Consider the following 19795-nt stretch of genomic DNA (forward strand, 5'->3'; position numbering starts at 1 on the left):
AAAGAATAAAAAATTGCGAAGACTGCCAGAGAAATAAATTAAAAAGAGTAAAGACAAGACAACCAATGGTTATAACGGAAACACCGTTTAAAACTTTCGACAAAATTGCTATGGATATAGTAGGTCCACTAAATTTTTTTTTTTTTTTTTTATTTATTTCCACGTTTATTTACAATCTGTCTCGCCGTTTGAGACAATAAGTAAATTTAATTACATTTAGCGAAGTTTACATTATTCTAGTCAGGATACTCCTTTGAGTTTCTGAATTTGTTTTACATTATGATTAAGAGACTATATATTCAATTATATATCCATCGGATTACGTGCTTAATATTTTATGTTTCTTTAGTCTGGTGTTTGTGATGGAAGTCTTGAGAAGATTGTTGACGAGTTCGTTAGGATGCTTATGGAGTCTTGCATTATATTTTCCGTAGAATGATTTAATTTCTTCTTTGACTGATGAAACTTGTAGATCATTTCTAATTATTTCGTTTGTGACGAACCATGGGGCTCGGACTATGTTACGTAACACTTTCGATTGAAATCTTTCCATTATTTCAATATTCGAGATTGAAGCAGCGCCCCATAGCTGAATACCATAAGTCCAGATAGGTTTGAGTACAGTTTTGTATAGCAACAGTTTATTTTCGATCGTCAGCTCCGAATTTCCTCCCATGAGCCAGTACATTTTCCTCCATTTCAGTCCTAGTTGTTTGCGTTTACTAAATATATGTTCTTTCCATGTAAGTCTTCTATCTATGTGTATGCCTAGGTACTTTACTTGATTGCTTTGAGGGATGTATTTATCGTTTAATTTTATAGGTGGACAGGTATCTTTCCGAAGTGTAAACGTAGTATGTGTTGATTTGCTTTCATTCACTGTTATTCTCCAAGAGTGAAGCCATTTTTGAAGATAGTTGTCTATGTATATTTGTAGTATTTCTGATGCTATTGCCGGCTCTGTGTGTACTGTTAAAATTGCTGTGTCATCTGCATATGTTGCTGTTAGAATGTTATTGGATTTTGGTAGATCCGCGGTATAGAGTAAATAGAGTATTGGGTCAAGAACACTGCCCTGTGGCACGCCTGCTGTTATGAGCTGTCGTTTTGATTTAATATTATTTATTTTGATCTGGAAGGTTCTATTTTGCAGGTATGACTGAAGTATTTCGTAGTGTTGTACAGGAAAACATGATTTCAGTTTATGTAGTAGTCCCTCATGCCAGACTTTATCGAAAGCCTGTGCAACATCAAGGAAAATGCCAGTGCAGTACTTTTTTTCTTCGATTGCCTTTCTCGCAGTAAGTGTTATTCGGTTTACTTGTTCTATAGTAGCATGATTACATCTGAAGCCAAATTGATGATCTGGGATAAGTTTTCTGTTTAATATAATTGGGTTAATTCTGGCTAAAATTAATTTTTCTAAGATTTTAGAGAATATGGGTAGAAGGCTCATCGGTCTGTATGAAGTCACAAGTTCTGGTGCTTTACCAGGTTTGGGAATCAATATAATCTCCGCTATTTTCCATTGTGTGAGAAAATGGCGTAGGCGGAGGCATGCATTAAAAATAATTGTAATAAATCTTACTGCTATAATGGGTAACATTTTAATCATTTTTCCGGTAATATTATCAGATCCGGGGGCTTTTTTGTTTTTAATATTTTTAATTATTTGTAATACTTCCTTTATTTTTATCGATTTGATAGGAGTTCTATCTTGAACTTCCGTAGTTTCAAGTAAGGTATCTTCTTCTTGCTCTGTGATAGTTCTTTTATGAGGGGTGAATACTGTGCTGAAGTGATCCGAGAATGCTTCTGCTTTTTCCTCGTCTGTTTTAGCCCAATTTCCTGCCGGTTTTCTAATTGGTGGTATGAACGTTACTGGTCTTTTGAGACGTTTATTAGCTTTCCATAGCGAGTAGTCTGTTGCTTCTGTCGGGCTCAGATTTTGGAGATAGTTCTGCATTTGTTTATTTTTTTCTTCATGTAACATTTTTTTCAGTTCTTTGGCTGCTTTGTTTACTCTTGACTTATCTTGGCTTGATCTGGTTGCTTGGTACCTTTTTCTTATTACTCTTTTTTCTCGAATTTTTTGATCGATTTCGCTCGAGTTTCTTATCCTTGTTTTATTTCTGTTACACTTAGTAGAACATTTATAGATAGCTTCGTTAAGAAGTGAGTTAAACGAATCTATGCTGCTTTCTATGTTTATGACTGTTTTGAGGGGAACATTGCATGATATGCGTTCCTCTATATAACGGGTATATTTCTTCCAGTCAACTTTATTATAATTTTTATCTGTGGTTGTTACTTGTGATAATAGTGTGATTAATGCCGGCGAGTGGTCTGAGGTTAAGTCTAAGCATGACGATGTTTTAAAGTAATTTTTGCTTATTCCTTTTACTATTGCAAAGTCTATTAGATCTGGAAGCTTTTTAACGTCTGCTGGCCAGTATGTTGGTTCTCCCGTGGATATTGGAGTGTAGTTATTTGCTTGCAGTATTTCGTACAGAACTTTTCCTCTGTATGTTGGAGTTGGTGATCGCGATCCCCACCATGGGTGTTTAGCATTATAATCGCCTCCTGCTATAAAGCGGTTTCCCAGTGAATGAAAGAAATCTGTCCAGTTTTCTTTTGTTATTGTTTTATTTGGGGGACAGTAGATAGCTGATATAGTTATCGGTCCATATTTATCCTTGATGACTACACTCGTCGCTTGTAGGTAGGTTTCGGTAGTCTGTGAATGAAAGTAATGATTTATTTTTGTTTTAATTATAATTGCCGTACCTCCGTGTGCTTTATTAAGTGGGTGGTTTGTTGTATATACTGTGTAGTTTGGGATGCTGAGATAGTTCTTGCTTGTGAAATGTGTTTCTGATACCAGTATGATGTCTATGTTTTCATGTATTAAGAATGCTTTCAACTCCAGATGTCTTTGCATAAGGCCGTTTGCGTTCCAGATAGCGAGTTTTAAGCTGTTCATTGTGCTATTTTATTTACTAATACTGTTAAGAGATTAAGCATAGAGTCCATTCTCTGCATCAGCTGCTCAATCATGCGTTCAAGTTTATTTGTGTTATTGTTATTATTGTCGCCGGAGTGTTTGCTTCGCTCGGACTGGGCATTTAATTCGTCTGTTTCTACTGTTACGTTTTGATCGTTTTGTTTTGATGTTGCTTGAGCATATGTTGTGTTCGGTCTAGTTTTGTTGGCATTTAAATTTGAACTGTTATTAGTATTAGTATTTATTTGAGCTTGTTTACTGTTTGTAACTAGTATTTTTTCTCTTAATTTGGGAAACAGTTTTTGCTGCAGTTGTTTGCGAATCGGACATCCTTTGTAGCTTGCCGTATGATTTCCTTGGCAATTTGCACATCTTACTTCTGCAATTCTTTCCTTTATAGGACAGTTTTCCGTTGCATGTTGTTCTGCACATTTAACACAAATTGCACTTTTGTAACAATAATTTTTTGTGTGCCAAGTTCTTGACATTTATGGCACTGTGGAATCTCTCTTTTAACATTCGGCGGTTCGAACTTTATCACTGTGTGTAATAGCTTGGTTACCTTGTAGATGTCTTGACTTTTGTAGTCATGTTCGATTTCCACCGCGAATAGTGGTAGTGGAATTTTTGTCACCCGATGTCTAATGTTCCGGATGTTCAACACCTTATGTCCGTATTCTTCGATGGAAGTTTTTAACTCCTCAATGTCAACTGATGGGTGGATACTTCTTAGAATAACTTTGAATCCCTTCTCTTCTTTCCGCTGATAGGTGTAAAATTGTGTGTTTTTTTCTTTGAGTGCTTTGATAATTGGCAAATATTTTTCCGAGATTGTCGGCTGGATTTTAACTTTATTTTGTCCAATAACTTTTAGTGTATAATTGTCTTTAGCTATTGTATTTAACATGTTTTCTAGTGGTTTGATATTTTCTACATTGTAGACGAAAATCGGAGGAGATTTGTTATTTAACTTGTTTTCTTCATTGTTCACTATGTTTTCTTCTTTACTTTGATTTTCTTTATTGTTTTGGAGTATTTCGTATTTATTGTTTGTATTGCTTAGCCAGTAGTCGGTTAATTGTGTTTGTTGTCTTTTAAATTTAGCTAGAAATTCTGGACTGCTTCGGCGTCTTTTATTATTTACAGTATTCCATTTTTCAATTTGATGTTCATTTAATGTTGTTAAATTTTCCCCACTTTGAGTGGCCATTTCGGCCGTTGTTTTATTTTTGTTTTGCTGTTCTGTTATGGTTATTTTGAACTGTAACTGTCACTTTACTTGATTGGCTATTACTATGGATTTTCCGGTAAAGCACAGTGGTTTCACGTCTGCTCACCTCAAGGAACAAACGCTGACTGTCCACTAAATATTACCAAAAATCAAAATAAATACATCCTCTCCATTCAAGATTTATTATCAAAATTTCTAATAGTGATACCTCTACCCGATCAAATTGCCGAATCAATCGCAGACGCGTTCATAAAAAAATTTATATGTGTTTTCAGTTCACCAAAAATCGTGCTCACAGACAGAGGGGCAAACTTTACAAGCAAACTCTTGAAATGCATAGCGCGCAGATTTAAATTCACGAAAATAGAAACAACAGCCTTTTCGCCACAATCAAACTGTTCATTAGAAAGAGCCCATCACCCATTGTGCGAATATTTAAAAAATTTTTCAACCAAAAAAATTGAATGGGACGAATTACTAGAACTAGCACAATTCCATTATAACACAAGCGTACACAGCGCCCACAGATTCACACCACATGAACTAGTTTTTGCTTATCCACCACGATTACCTTCAAGCGAAGCTTTAAAAGCTTCAGAACAATTACCCACTTTCAATAATTACCTGTCACAGTTAATCACAAATATGAAAGATATTGCAAATTTTGCAAGAAAAAACCTAATAACTACTAAAGAAAGATCAAAAAAATATTACGATCGCTTCATAAACCCAACAGATTTCAAAGTTGGAGACCAGGTCTGGCTCATAAAAGAACCTAAACCAGGCAAACTTGAAAAGAACCAAAACCTGGGACCATTTGAAATCTTAAAGGTTACAGACAAAAATAATGTTATCATAAATAAAGGTGGAAAAGCAAATACAGTCCATGCAAATAAATTAATTATGCACAAGAAAAAAATCTAACAATAATTTATGTTCTAGGACCATTTCAATATGTATCAACAATTCTTAATAATAATTACAATTATCAAAATAACATCAGCCATCATTGGATACGACTGCGGGACAACAACGCCAAACATCACGACGTACTCCTTAGTAGACACGGGAGAATGAGACTTTCACAACACTCCCGTAAATAAATCAAATGTATATATAGAATTAATACAAACCGCGGAATTCCGCGAAATTTCCGTACTACAATGTAAAATAGAAATACATAGAACTGTCTCCACATGTGGAATATTCGGGCACTTAATACCCACACCAACTGGAGAACAGGAATACATTTACGAAATAAGTCACGAACAATGTAAATTTATCCATGAAACGGGAACTTTCGTATATGACAATATTCATAAAATTGTTAATCTAAAAATAAACGCAACTACTTCAAAAAGTATCGATTTCGCGGGTAGCGCAGAAGGAAACTCCTGCTATGGAGCAGCCTACGCTGATAGCTTCGGATCATGGAATAAGGTATTTGTTCATGGCTTTATCAAAATAACATTAATACAAAGTAGAGCTAAAGTAAACTTAGATAACGATAAATTAAGACTAAACACAGGGACCGTAAGTGCAAGTTCTCTGACAAAACATGTATAGACATGGAAGCAGGCTATACCTTCTGGGATATTTTACCAGGAGAAGCATGCTTCAAAAATGAATTCGCTATACTATTTAAAGGCATAGCAACGAAATATTCTAGTGACTACGATCACGAAATAATTTACGCATTAAATCATAGTGAAATAACATTTGCTCTAAGCGCCGGAAACAAAATACAACGCTGCAACAGAGAACTTGTAAGAACGGAACACTCGAAACTATTCATCGTAGAAAAAGACAATTACATAAACGCATACCAACTAGAAAATGACTTAGTAAGCACAAGAAGCACCGTAAACCTAGACCTATTTACATATGTCAATTCAAAATTTGTATACGTAGAAAAACATTTAAGGAGTCAATTGAACAAACTATACTTGAATTTAATAACAGAAAGATGTGAAGTTGAAAGAAAGGTAATACAAAATGCCCTATCCATTGCCACCCTCTCCCCTGACGAATTTGCATACGACATCATGAAAAAACCAGGATACATCGCAAGAGTTGCAGGAGAAGCAGTACACTTAATAAAATGTGTACCAAAGACAGTAAAAATAATTAAATTAGAAGAATTTTACAACGAACTCCCAGTAACCTCTGGAAACGAAACATGGTTCCTGACACCAAAAATACACATCCTCAAAAAGAAAGGGGAACAGATAAACTGTAATGCACTCGTCCCAACGTACTACAAACTCGAAGAAGAATGGGTAAGACTCACACCCAAACCTCAACCATGCGCAGCACCAAATACACTTAGACCTAACACAAAAATAGGATGGAACTTTAAATCAATAAATTCATTAGCAACAAGTGGAGTATACTCTCAAGACGAACTAGACGAACTACAACAACAAATAATGTTCCCTATGGAGAGAACATCAATACTCAATGACATAGCAAGAGAAATAACGGGAGACGTGACAACGAGTGGAAGCATCTTCTCAAAAAATACCATAAAAAACATTGCAGTCAGCACCTGGAATATGATCATAAACAAAATGATCACTTGCGGATCAATCTCTTCAGTTATAATTATGACATTGATCTTAATAAACACAATCAAATTAATAATAGATACAATAATTAGAGGATACGCACTACACGCAATTTACGGCTGGTCGCTCCACCTACTCGGAGCCATCTTCAGCTCTATTACACACCTCCTCATCAAACTCGAGAAACCAAGCAAAAACAGAACAGACAACGACAAAGAAAAACACATTGAACTGCAAGAAATCAAGATTATCCCCACAATACCTATCTCAACACCTAGATGCATAACGCCACCTCCTCTACCAAACAGACCACCTTTTACCTTCAACAATCAAACCACTCTTTCAACTACAAATAAACATTTGTTTTGACTAGAATTAAACTAATACAAACATGACACTCCTCAAATGTAGCCTAATTTTAAGCGGGTAGGGAAGCGAAATATTCGCTATAGGTATACGACAATGAAAAAAATTCTGCAAATTCAATTTCTGTATTTACAAAACACAAACAATCCTTTTTATACAAATCGTAAAAAGCCAGGAAAATGGAAATAATGACTCGCCATACATACTAGATACAATTACAATCATACCGATGCGATATACTTGGCCCGATAAAAACTTTATAATCATCGTCAAACACTTCTATATAAACTCTACGAAATCCGTTACAATATACACACAATTCATAAAAAAACATATCACGAAGACCCCAAGTGTCCTCGTACGGTCCATACTCCCCAAGGTAGTACGAAGTACGTGTCAGCCGGTCACATTGCCTTAGGGCCCGGATAACAGTCCAATCCTGAAACTCTATCCTACGATAGTTCCTCGTTCCAGGCTTCGGCGCAACGGGCATGGGCAAACCCTCCCTCCTGGCACGCCTGACAGCACGAGTATACTTCCAATCTTCAAACTAAAGGAAAGAAAAACCAAAATTATATATACACTATAGACACCTACATACAGCACTTACATATACACATACATACTATAAATAAGCAAAATACTTACGCAAACCATCGAACGACGTTTTCTCGAGAAACCATACATGTTAAATTCTATATTCTCGTCACAAGCGCAGAGAACACTTTGTAAACTATTGAAGCGACGCAGCCTTTATATACCAAATAATTTGTACACCTTGCAGAAAAATGATCCCACCGACGCAATCAAATTTCAACACTTCCGAAACTCGGAAATGCACATAATGAAATAATCTTTTCCACCGAAAACCAACCATTGCAATCAATACATATTAATTGCAATATCTTATGCCCCGAGGTGTTACGTCTCAAGACGCATCTTTACTCATTCACATTCTTTAAAAAGTGCAATCCCGAATTTCGTAAAATCAAAACTATGTACACATCCACCAGAAAACCACACGGCAGCAAAATACAAAGACCATACTCAGCATTTCACAACACACATTGAACTCAAAAGGAAAAATTACCCAACTACACAGAAACATCAGCGATTAATTGAGCACAAATCTATGTATAGAAGACGAACCACCTGTAAAGAGTTAGTCATCTTTTATTGTTACTCCGTACACGTCAGTTCGACAATTGACGAATAAACTCTACGTATCGACGCTACAGTCGCGTGCAAGCCTGTTCGACAATTTGGCTAATTATTCAATTATTACCTGTCAAACTATATTATTTGATCTCAATAAATACGCGATCCATTAAAAGTGAGAACGTGCAACTTCATTATTGAACCTATCCAAATACCGAGATCTACGATACTGAAAGTACTCTAGAAACTGTAAGTACAACAAAATAATAAAACACATTCATTCTTATTCATATATCGTATATTCCTCATTACTTGTGAGTCTCAATCAGCTACTAGTACTATATTGGTACGTTTCGCACATTCGCTATTCGTAGTTTATGCACGAAACGTAACAGTATACTACCTCTGATATAAAATACTCGTATTTTTCCGGATTTAATACTAAATTCGCTTTTCTTAGACGTTCCATTAATTCAATGATGCTCTCACAGTGTGCCTCAATAGTTTTATTATGTACGCAAATATCATCGAAGAAGGTTACTACTCCTTTCATTCCTGTCGTTAAAAGGTGAATTAATGATAGAAAGACTGGCGCGCCTGTTTTTAATCCGAAAGGCGACCTTGTAAGCTGGAAAAAGCCTTGGTCGCATTGAAATGCTGTCGCCTGCCTGTCCTCCTTTTTAACTAGGCATTGATGATATCCTGAATAAAGGTCAAAGACCGAGTATATTGTGGATCTTCCTAATGCATCTAACTAATCGTCTACATTCGGCACTGAAAAATTGTAATGCAGAATCAGGGTATTTACTGCGCGGAAGTCTATTACTGGTCTTTTCTTGATTATGCCTTCAGCATTCCTTTTCTTTTCTACACACATTATTGGAGGCGAGTAAGGACTAAAAGACCTTTTAATTATACCTTGGCTGAGCATATTTAAAACTTGAGCATCAATTTCTTTTCTTAACTCCAGGGGTTGTGTAAAAGGTTTTATGTGGATAGGTACCTTCGATATTAATGGAATTTCATGTTGGAGTAGATTAGTATATCCTAATTTGTCTCCAGATAAGTAATATCTGTCGTTGAATTTATTTATTATGTCAACTATATGTTCCTTTTCATTTAAATTCAAATGATCTAGTTGTGACATGCCGATTATTCTTGATGCCCTATATTCCGTATTCTGATTCATACTTATTTTGGCTATCCTCACGTGTTCGTTGATAGTAGGAGGTATTCGTGTCTTCCCCTTCAATAAAAACTTTACGGCGACCAAAAGTTGTAAAACTATTCGTTGTTTATTGAACCATTGAAGGTGGCTAATAGTTTTATATTTTTCAGCTAATTGTGCCACTTCCTCTAATAATTCTTTAATGTATCCTTTATCTCTGATTTTGTCCAATGTTTCGAGGAGGGTGGTTGTAGAATTAATTACTGATAAAAAGTTACTCACCGAATATGGTTTATTACTTGTGTAAGAATTCGTATTATTTAATACATTAATATCTTTATTAACCCTTTCCAATAGGGTAGTTTCGTCAACATTATCGTAACAATCTACCTTTTTGCTATCGTTACTACTACTTTCTCTAATTTTTAACTTATAGTATGGCTGTATAGTCAATTTATTTTCTGTCATTGAGAATTTCGTGGGGTGAATTTTATCACCTACGAAATTTTTATGGAGGGTGATTTCATTATTGCTTTGCTTAGCCCTACTTGTTATACTATTCTGAATAAATAACGAATTAGCTTTCGCAGAACTTGGGCGTGCACTCCCGTATTCTTTGTTGGCTAATGCTAAATTACAAACTGAGTACGTACTTTGGTTTTTTGAATTTCTGATTTTTTACAATTTTCAATATTCGAATTTCTAATTTCGGATGTACAGATTTCAGGTTCACTAATTTTAACTTCGCTAGCTTTTTCCAGTCCAATTTCGGAATTACAAATCTCAAATTTTTTGTGTGGCAATTTACAAATTTCGCATTTTCGCAATTTTACTTCAATTTTATTTGAACGATTGCCTTTGTAACCGCTCTGTCTAATTTTCCTGACATAGTTTTTATCTGGCTCAAAATCTATCTTTGATTCTTCATCGCTTTCTTTATTATTGGGAACGTTTCTCACAAATCTGTCTAAATTGTTACAAATTTTTACTTGATTTCTAACTACTCCAGCATAAGTTTTGGAGTTTGCTACTGATTTTTAATAACTATTATCATCTTGCGATGTTGTATATTGATTATCAGTAGTTGTATTGTTTGTGGATAAAGAGAATACTTTATCAGCGATTTTTAAATTATTGTTTTTATAATCTATTTTAGCGTTAAATTTACGTAAACATTTACTGCCGATTAGTCCGTCTTCTTCAATAGGTAAATTATCGGGTATCATATGAAATTCGAATTCCAAATCTTTTATTGTAATATTTTTTTCCTAATGTTGCTACACTGTTATGTGTAATACCTCGTAACTCTAAAATATTCAATTTATTCAGATATGCTTCGTTTGGTTTCTTAGGCCATTTCAGTAGAGATGGTCCAGCACCAGTATCTAGCATGATAGAAAGACTGATATTTTGATTTTTATCTTCTAAAATGAAAGTTGGTGACTTACTATTCAAGTTTAGCAATACCAGTCTTTTCGTTACTTCTAATTTCTTTGTATTCTTACTTAAGCTCGGCGCTCCGTTTGGCTGGTTGTTTCCCCGGTCGCGCCTTTCACCTGGAAACCACCGGCGTTTCCCTGTTGTTGTTTCTTTTATTCGTTAAAAATTCTTTTGTTACATCTTATTTTCCAGTGACCTTTAATACCGCAATAATTACAAATAGTCGGATCTCTGTTTAGATTTCTTGGTCCACGATTATTAGAATAAAAATTTCCCTGGTATTGATTTTTTGATGCGGAGTTCTAATTTGCTTGGGGCGGAGTTACTTGCTGGTTCATTCTTTCTCTATTAGGTGAATTTTGACTATTCATTTGCTTTTGGCCTTCGTTACTCTTGAATCTTTTATTTCTAAATGTTGTACTGCCATTGTTACGGTAAAAACACGTATCTACTAAATGATTTGACAACTTACAAGTTTGACATACTTCGAAGTTATCGGTTTTTACCACTTTTACACTTTTAATGTTTGCTAATTCTTTTTTTGCTTCTGCAAGTAATTTTACTGTCTGATTGAGATCGTTGGGTTCCTGTGTTGCGAAATTGCGTTCAATCTCTACTGATTTTGCTGTTGCTTCTTCAAGATTTTTTGCCTGTCCCATTCGCGCTTTAATCACGGATGAAAAACTTGACTTTATCCTTTTCTAATTGATTTAAGAATCCGACATTATATCTTTTTTCACGCACTGCTGCGCTTATTAATTCTCGCGCTATTGTTTTAACTCTGTTTGAGAATTTTACTACATTTTCTGAGGCTTTTTGCTTGAGCATAGCCGGCTCACGAGATAATTGATTGAAAGTTTTGTCTAATCCGAAAAGGTGATCTAAATACATTTCAATCCTGCTAATTGTCTCAAAATGTTTTCCACGCATACTTTTTAATGCATCTCCGTATAATCTCATTTTAACTAATCTTGCTAGATCCGCTTCATTTCCGGGTGGAATGACATTATAAGCTTCCCAACAACCGTCTAGAAAGTCATGTAGTAGAATGCAGTATCCATCGTATTTACGAATGAAATCTACGATATCTTTCAAACCTACATTTCTCAAAGAGCTAATCGTGGAATTTTGTACTGCACCGGTTACTTGTTGTGGAGTTGAATGATAAATCGGTCTTGTGCTGGCAAATGACCTGCTTGTTGACTTTGGCTTAAAGTATTCTGAATTGCTACTTTTCTCGTTTTGACTTTTTTCAATGATTTTTGGTATTAAAAATTTAACATTTTTATGATTTATAATAGGAATTTCGTTTCTTATTTTATCTATTTCGTCTTCATTATCATTGTCAATTGTCAAGTTTGTCAAAGCTTGGAAATATTTCCTTGACTCGTCTTCCGTTATTTCCGCGTTTGATTCAATTATTGGCTCAAATTTATTTTCAAATTGTAGTAGTTTGTCAGTACGATTTACTGCGACTAAAATTTCTTTTGGACTTATATTACGTTTTGTTAATTTTTCTATAATGAGTAGTAAAAGTAGATCTTGACATGAATTCCTTATTAATTGTTCATTTATATAATGTTCTAAAATTATTAATTTTTCTAGTTGTTGTTGTTGTTTTTTGCCTTCTAATTCGAAACCTAAATCTTGACGAGCGTGCAGAAATTTTATACATTCTAGTAATGTTGGTTTTCTACTAGTTATAAAATTCGGATCTACTTTTCCTATGCAGTTTCTTAATATTAATAGTCCTTCCTCATTTCGTTTGACTCTCAAATCGGCTCCCATAGCCATGTTTAAAAAAAAATTTACTTTTGCCTCATCCTGTTTTTTGTTAAAAAAATTTACCCGAAGGAGTCCCCAATTGTTACGTCTCACGTAATGGCCGCGAATTGACAAGAATTACTCAAACGAGACTGTCTCTTTTCGGTCAACGCGTAAGCGCTTTACCACGGGTGCGAGACTCAAACGAAAGCATGGCGGCAACGTATCTAAAATACCTAGTGAATAAGTAATAATTAAATAATTTACCTGCAGTTTAACTGGTCCAGAAACTCGTACCTCAGAACTCAGATGGACGTGGATTAGGTATAACTCTCAAATAAGTTATTATAGAAATAGATTTATAATATTTATTGATCGAATTACAGAAGGTTCATAGTGTCACAGAGTAGAATACAGAGTCTCTGTTACAATTGTTTTGCGTTCTCTTTTATAGCATAAAATACATAAAAACTAATCGATAAAGGATTAATCCCAGAAGGGGTAAGTACGTCACTGAGATTAAAGTCAGCTATTAAATGACTATTACTTTTAATTACGGGAACTCCCCTTCCATAAAGAGTTCAAATTTTACCGCCATAAAATAGTCTGACTCGTCCTCGACGTAACACACGATATTATTATAATCACTCTATTTTGTTGTTGTTGGAATTATCTTTAGGTTAAAGTGTATAAAGTGAAAAAGAATATGGTTCAATTCTACCTAATTTTTGCATTGATTATTTAAATATTAACCAATTTTGAACTTAAGAATATGATAAAACTTCATGATAGTTACGGATTCTTCTTCCCTTTGATAAAAGCTTTGAACTTTTTAAATAAATAATACCAAACTAAAGAATAAAGTAATAAACGCGTGAACTTTGGACCATTTGTTTTTTTTATATTAGAATATAATTATAGATTCCTATGTTTAGTTTTAAGTAATTTGATTGATCGTAGTTTTGCGCGCAATTATTGTTAATAATAGTTGCTAACATTTTGACCAAAACGATACGAGTGGGTCCATCTCTTAAGAGAGGCCCAAACCTTAATTTTCGCTCTGCCCCGCTCGCTTCGGAAAACCCACGCCTCCAGTCCAATTAACACCGCCAAAATTGGACAAGAAAATCCACCTGCTAATGAAGAAAATAGGGGCAACTTCACAATGAAGTCTTGGCGAAGGGTTGAGAGAGGGAAAAAACTACCCAACCACCCCCAGCTAATAAAAGGCCCTGCACAGCCCCGGAGGGGGACACACTTTTTCGGCCGCCCGCTCTCCAGCCTAGCACCAGCCTAAGACTTAGCTCACGCCGCCGTACGTCAAGGGAACTTAAACTCATCGCGAGCGCGCAAAGCTGCGATTAACATTGTGTAAAAGAGTTTGAATAACGAATCAAAAAGAAAAAAATTAAAAGTAAGTCCAAACCATTTCTGTATCTTTCCTTTCTTTACCTAGAATTCGTGAAACCGTTCCCCCTTCTTCAAACGTCGTTGTGGCAAGTGTCGCACTTCGTTTTCCCTTCTTTCAATCGTGGTACTGTTGCGTTTGGATTGAACTTTACCCAAGTTAAAATCACGCGCATTAAACTTTCTCTACAATACACACGCTTATCCTGGTTTACACGTGCAAGCATAGACTAAAAAGAGCGTACCTGCGAAGTCGACCACGACGTTGCATAATGATGTTTCATGTTAACAATGTAACATCAAAGCAACTGAAGCAAAATTTTACTAACATATGTATCAAACTTATAGTTTTTATACGCTCGACTATGTTTACGTTGAAAAGTCATATTAGATCAACAGAGGTAAATATTTATTTTTTCAAAAATGTAAAAATTTCAAACCAAAAAAATGAAAAAAAAACAAAATTTTTTTATCGTTTTATAAGTTTATATATGGTTTTTTAGACCAAAATGCAACAACTTTTTTCTTTAGAGTTTTTTGTAAAGAGCATATTTTCCGAGATATAACGATTGGATTTGTAAGATGTGTTTTTTTAATAAAATACGATATAGCTCAAAAAAATTGTATAAAAAAATTTCTCTGACAAGATTTTGTAGCATTTGGGACAACTTTCAAATGGTAAAGACAGATTTTACTTCCTGTCACTTCCCTTTAAATTATATGGCATCAAAGTTGGCAAAAAAAACAATTGTATTTTTTACTTCTGATGTTATAGTTTTGGAACAAAATTTTAAAAAGAGAAATGTAGTTTACGTCACTTGATATATGCTAGAAAACCCTATAAAATAAGTACCCACATGGTTTTTTCAACTACCCTAAGTCGAGATATGAACCTTTAAAGTGTTAGGATTTTAGTCAACAGGGTGGCAAATGTCATTGAGCGATACTGTAAATAAGAAAGAAGAGAAGTATAGGAAAATTACAACTGAGACTAATGTAAGAAGAGGTTATACTATTCTAAATAATAGAGAGAAAGTAGATGAAATGATTGGAAATGACAGAAAATCCGATATAATTAAAATGAAATTGCTTGGAACTTATTCCTTTACTCCTTTGATAAATTTTAGCATATAAATTTGTAAGCGTATAATAAAGATATCTAACTAGCTAACGTTAAACTTGTTAGTATATATTTTACCCTCATACATATTTTGAACTAATAAATAATTAATTGAACTATTTATAAAAATGAAAGAAAATTTCATCACAACCGAAAAATAACTAATGTACTTTAAAATTTGCACTTGACTTCGTTTCAATTTATTAATGTTAAAATAAATTGTTTCTACTATATGAAATTTATTAAATATCTGACTATATAACCGTCAAACAGGGTGAAATAGAAGTGGAGTGAAAAATAAAATATATATTGCATAAAGGAAAAATGTAAGTGATATATTGTTATATATATTTTACAGAAGGATGGCGAGATTCAGTACTTGGTACTTCTCGTCGCTTATTATCCAGTATAGGAAGTCTTTCAAACCACCAGTCTACTACAGTAAGTATACCCAAATTTAATACTATTAAGAAACATGCGATATTTCAGAAACTGGATGGGTAATCGATATATCAAAAATTTTGATTTAATCCTAATCTACACTAGTGGAAAAAATTAAAGGATCAAAAAAAAATTCCAAATTTTTTGACGCTTTTTAACTGACTGTATTTCCCTTGAACATGGTCGTACTGGAATTTTAAAAAAAGCGTTTTAAAGTTTGAAGTTTCTAGTTCTGAGATCTCATAATCAAAAAATTTTTCAAGCAACATGTTCTGCTCAATTCTCATGAATACCAAAAAAAATTTTTTTATGAAATTTTTTCAGTTTTTTTTTTAGTTTACGAACTTGGTCGTAAATCCGACCGGGCAAGCTCCATGTGGTACGCTTCGGTTAATACTGATGCCGGCGGTAGTTTTTGTTCAAAATTTTTTGGAGTCATTAAAAGAAAATGTTTCAAAATTGAAAAAAAAATTTTTTTTGCCTTTTTCTCAAGATTATGATCGTTTAAAGTCAAAATTGTGATCCTTTAATTTTTTTCAAAAATTCGATTGAATAAAACAAAAAAACGGCTTGATCGATTGAATTAAAACATTGTGAGGTTTTTGTGGGCATATTGAACTGTAAAAGACACGCTTAACATTTCTGGTTTCCTCGATAGTTCCAACTTAGCACTTGATTATCCCAAAAGCCACCAAATACCCTTTTTTCCTTCATTTTTCAAATTAATGTAAAGAATAAAAAAAAATTTTTTTTTCAAAAACAGTCATTCAGTTTTTTGGGAAATTTATTCAAGATTTCAAAACCTACCTTCATTTTTTTGTGTAATCAGCGGTTGCTGAGATATTGATGGTTAAAGACAAAAAGATCCTTTACCATTCAAAGTTCGATATCTCAGCAAGAGGTGGTGATAATGCACTTTTCAAAAATGAAAATTAAAGCTTAATAAACAAGTTATCCGATCCATATAGTGGCTGAGTTAGAAAAATTTTTTCCAAGTTCGTAGACTAATAATATTTATTACACTAAGTAGAGCTTTCCCAACGTCACTTGATAAATATTCTACTAGAAAAATCATTGAAAAATACATAGTTTTAGAAAAATACTAGACATACTTATGAAATAAGAAAAGTAGAGAGAGAGAGAGAGAGAGAGAGAAGAGAGAGCGACAGTTCGGACTAGACTGCCTCGAAATGAGGTCAGTCTTAACTCAAGAGAGCAACACCGCTTCTCATGTCTACGATGATTCTTTCATAGTTCTGAATATATTGTGACGAGAGCATGGCTTTCTATCGACTGGTTTCGATATAGTTTCTCCCTCCCCTTTTTCGAGGTCTTTGCAGGCAACGACAGTAGAGGGCGAGATCTGATACATGTGTTTATGTTTCATTATGTTACTTTGATTTGTTTCGAGGTTTACCCCAGCAGTGAAAGGAGGACGGAAAGTGACGATGATGATGCGGAGTGCTAGTGGGATTATGAAAATGAGAGACAGAACGTGTGTGATAACCAATTAGGTGAGTGTCGCTGGTCGGTAATTAAGCGTACCGTTAATGAGTAGTTAAGAAAGAGCGAGCCGAAGAGAAAGAGAAGTCGACCACTAGCGAACGTAGAGACAGCAAAGTGGAAGAATTAGGTCTGGCGGAGATAAAATTGTACTAGAATTTGTGTTTAAGAAGATAGACGGAAATCCTTTTTTCTGATTCATTTCTTAATTGCCATAACAGAGTTTCTGGTCGTAATCCACCGATCCTCTCGGACACCGTCCACGAGTGAATACGAATGATCATGTAATTTGATTTGTTTACCTTTGTTATGGCGGTGAGTAGATAAATTATGATGATTATAAAACATTTATTGCGTCATCAAGCGTTACAAGTATTTCATATTCGGCATAAGTATTTTATAAAATAGCCGACAGTCATTTATAAAAAAATTTATTTATTAATACAAATATGGAACAATACTGTATCAGTACTGAAACAGTCAGTTTTTTAGGCTGAAACAGTTAGTGTTTTAGGCTGCAACACATGTCCGCCATGTCTGTCAAAGGACTCTTATCCCTATTTATAAAATTATTAAAATAATTTTTTTAATAAACTACTTATTAACAAATTTGCAAATGCAGGGTGTTCAAGTAAATTTTTTTCGCGTATCTGCAAAATTTACGTGATAGCAGCCACGTTCTTATTCATAAGATTCAATTGATCCAAGAAATTTCTCCGATCCTTCAGAAAAACGTTATATAGTAGTCTTAGATCTTCTTGTAGCCAGAATTTTTGGAGAAAAAATTGGAATTGGAGAAGTATTTTTCAGAATACTTTTCCAAGTACTTTTTTCATCTCTTGTTTCTTTCCTTCTCCGACATTATCGTTGATTTTGTATATTCACTATTCTACTTTTACCCAATTTGATTCGATAATAAGCTGTCAGTCTATATACACTTTATCAAGATAAAATTATTTCATCAACTTGGCATTGTGTCGTGCACACTTAAGTTTGAATAATCTGCTGTGATATGAACACGCTGTAACTAATGTAGTGTAACATTTTGACTTATACTACGTTATAATAAAGTTCGGATTCTAAGATATATTTGCAAATTGCATTTCCCAGTGTAATAGCGTCGACGTGCAATGCCGATAAATTCACCACTATTACCAATTATTTATAAAGGGGGAAGGCAAGGGAGGCGGTGTATCGCTCCAAGCAAAGCGGGAAGGAGAACAGCGGGCAAAATGATCTCACACACACAACTCGTTAATAAACCGTTTATTACAAACGCACTACCTCGAGTGCCGACGAGAGTACAAATCACTTATTAACAATAACGCACAAACTTAATCTAAACGAGATGACCGGCACGTTAACGCCATGTCACCTCGTTAACCGGCTCAAACAACTACTTAAATTACACACTGCCGAAAACTACGCCGGCTCGGGAAAGCCTGGCGTAGCAACGCGAACCGTGAGAATCGCCCAGAAAAGGAGAGATATAAAGAGAGAGAGGAATGGGTGACCTGACCGTCCCACCGGTGGCCTGGCAGGAAAACCCTTGGCTGCTGTGCGGCCGGTGATCTGGCAGAAGAACCAGCCGGGTACCGTCCTGGTGGTGGCTTCTTGCAGGAAAACCTCCTGTCTGCTGCTTCGCTGGCAGAGAGTATCCGTCCGGCTTATCTGTCGAGGAATGCCAACTTTTTCCCGAACAAAGGGCGCAGGCTTCGCAGCGATGGTCACCAACTAACTCATGCGGCCGATTACTCTCGCGTGCGTCGCATCACTCTCTGTCGCGAGTGCATGAGAGCCGGCTTCTCACGCCTTCTCCCACCACTCGCCTCCTAATCGGCGGCACGCGGCAATGCCGGTCGCGACAAGTGCCGCGCGCCAAGCCCAACCTAGACTATAGTTTCTCTCTCTCTCTCTCTCTCTCGCACTCTCAATGTCCGATCGCGTCGTCGCGTCCACGGCTTCGCCTTCCACTCTCGTGCGTTGCTGAAAATAAAAAGGCAGGCATCAGGCACGTGAAAACAACGTGCGTTTGATGCCAGCCGTGCGCCTTTGCCTAGGAAGGAGAGGGAGATAAGCACACGGTGCAGGCCATGACAGGCCTAACCGTCACACCAGAACAAGCAAGGAGTTGACACACAATAAGATGCCTGATATGACCGAAATAACAGTTGTCGGTTTATTTCAACATCGCTATTGAATCAATTATTGAACAGCGAACATAGCACCAATCTATGCAGTTCGCTGCTTCGACGGACCGTTTTAAACGGAGCTAAGTATTGTTGCATTTATCGAGGAAAGGCCGGACAGCGCCGCAACAAATACGCAGTCGAAATCTCTAGGCAGTATTAATTTTATCAAGAGAGGAGATAGTCTAAGGCTGCTTTTTTCTCATAAGAGATAGGATCTTATAAGTTGAGCTCTTAGACTATCATATAGGAGAGCATAATAGAAGGGCTAACCACTAAATATGAAACTATATCTTCGGAAATGTCTGAGTCTTTATTTCAAAACACTAATCGGGCTGCTAAGCAAGGTAGAATTCGAAGCACCTTCTTACCTCAGCGACAAGCGAATTTATATTTGCGAGAGAGGCTTCTTTTTACGCTTGGTAGCCCATACAATG

At 35.4% G+C, this 19795-nt stretch overlaps 1 protein-coding gene across 2 annotated transcripts in view; it reads left to right on the plus strand.

The window, feature by feature from the left end:
* The window catches only part of LOC131663273 (vesicular acetylcholine transporter), an 897411-nt gene that overhangs the window by 311739 nt on the left and 565877 nt on the right, over positions 1-19795 (plus strand). For both annotated transcript variants that reach the window (XM_058933589.1, XM_058933590.1), the window contains exon 3: positions 15584-15666. The gene's annotated coding sequence lies outside the window, so the exon portion shown is untranslated. The remainder of the gene's footprint in view (positions 1-15583; positions 15667-19795) is intronic.

This window comes from Phymastichus coffea, unplaced genomic scaffold (genome assembly GCF_024137745.1).
Source record: "Phymastichus coffea isolate CEN01 unplaced genomic scaffold, Cenicafe_Pcof_1.1 PCOF00032, whole genome shotgun sequence".
Taxonomy (NCBI): domain Eukaryota; kingdom Metazoa; phylum Arthropoda; class Insecta; order Hymenoptera; family Eulophidae; genus Phymastichus; species Phymastichus coffea.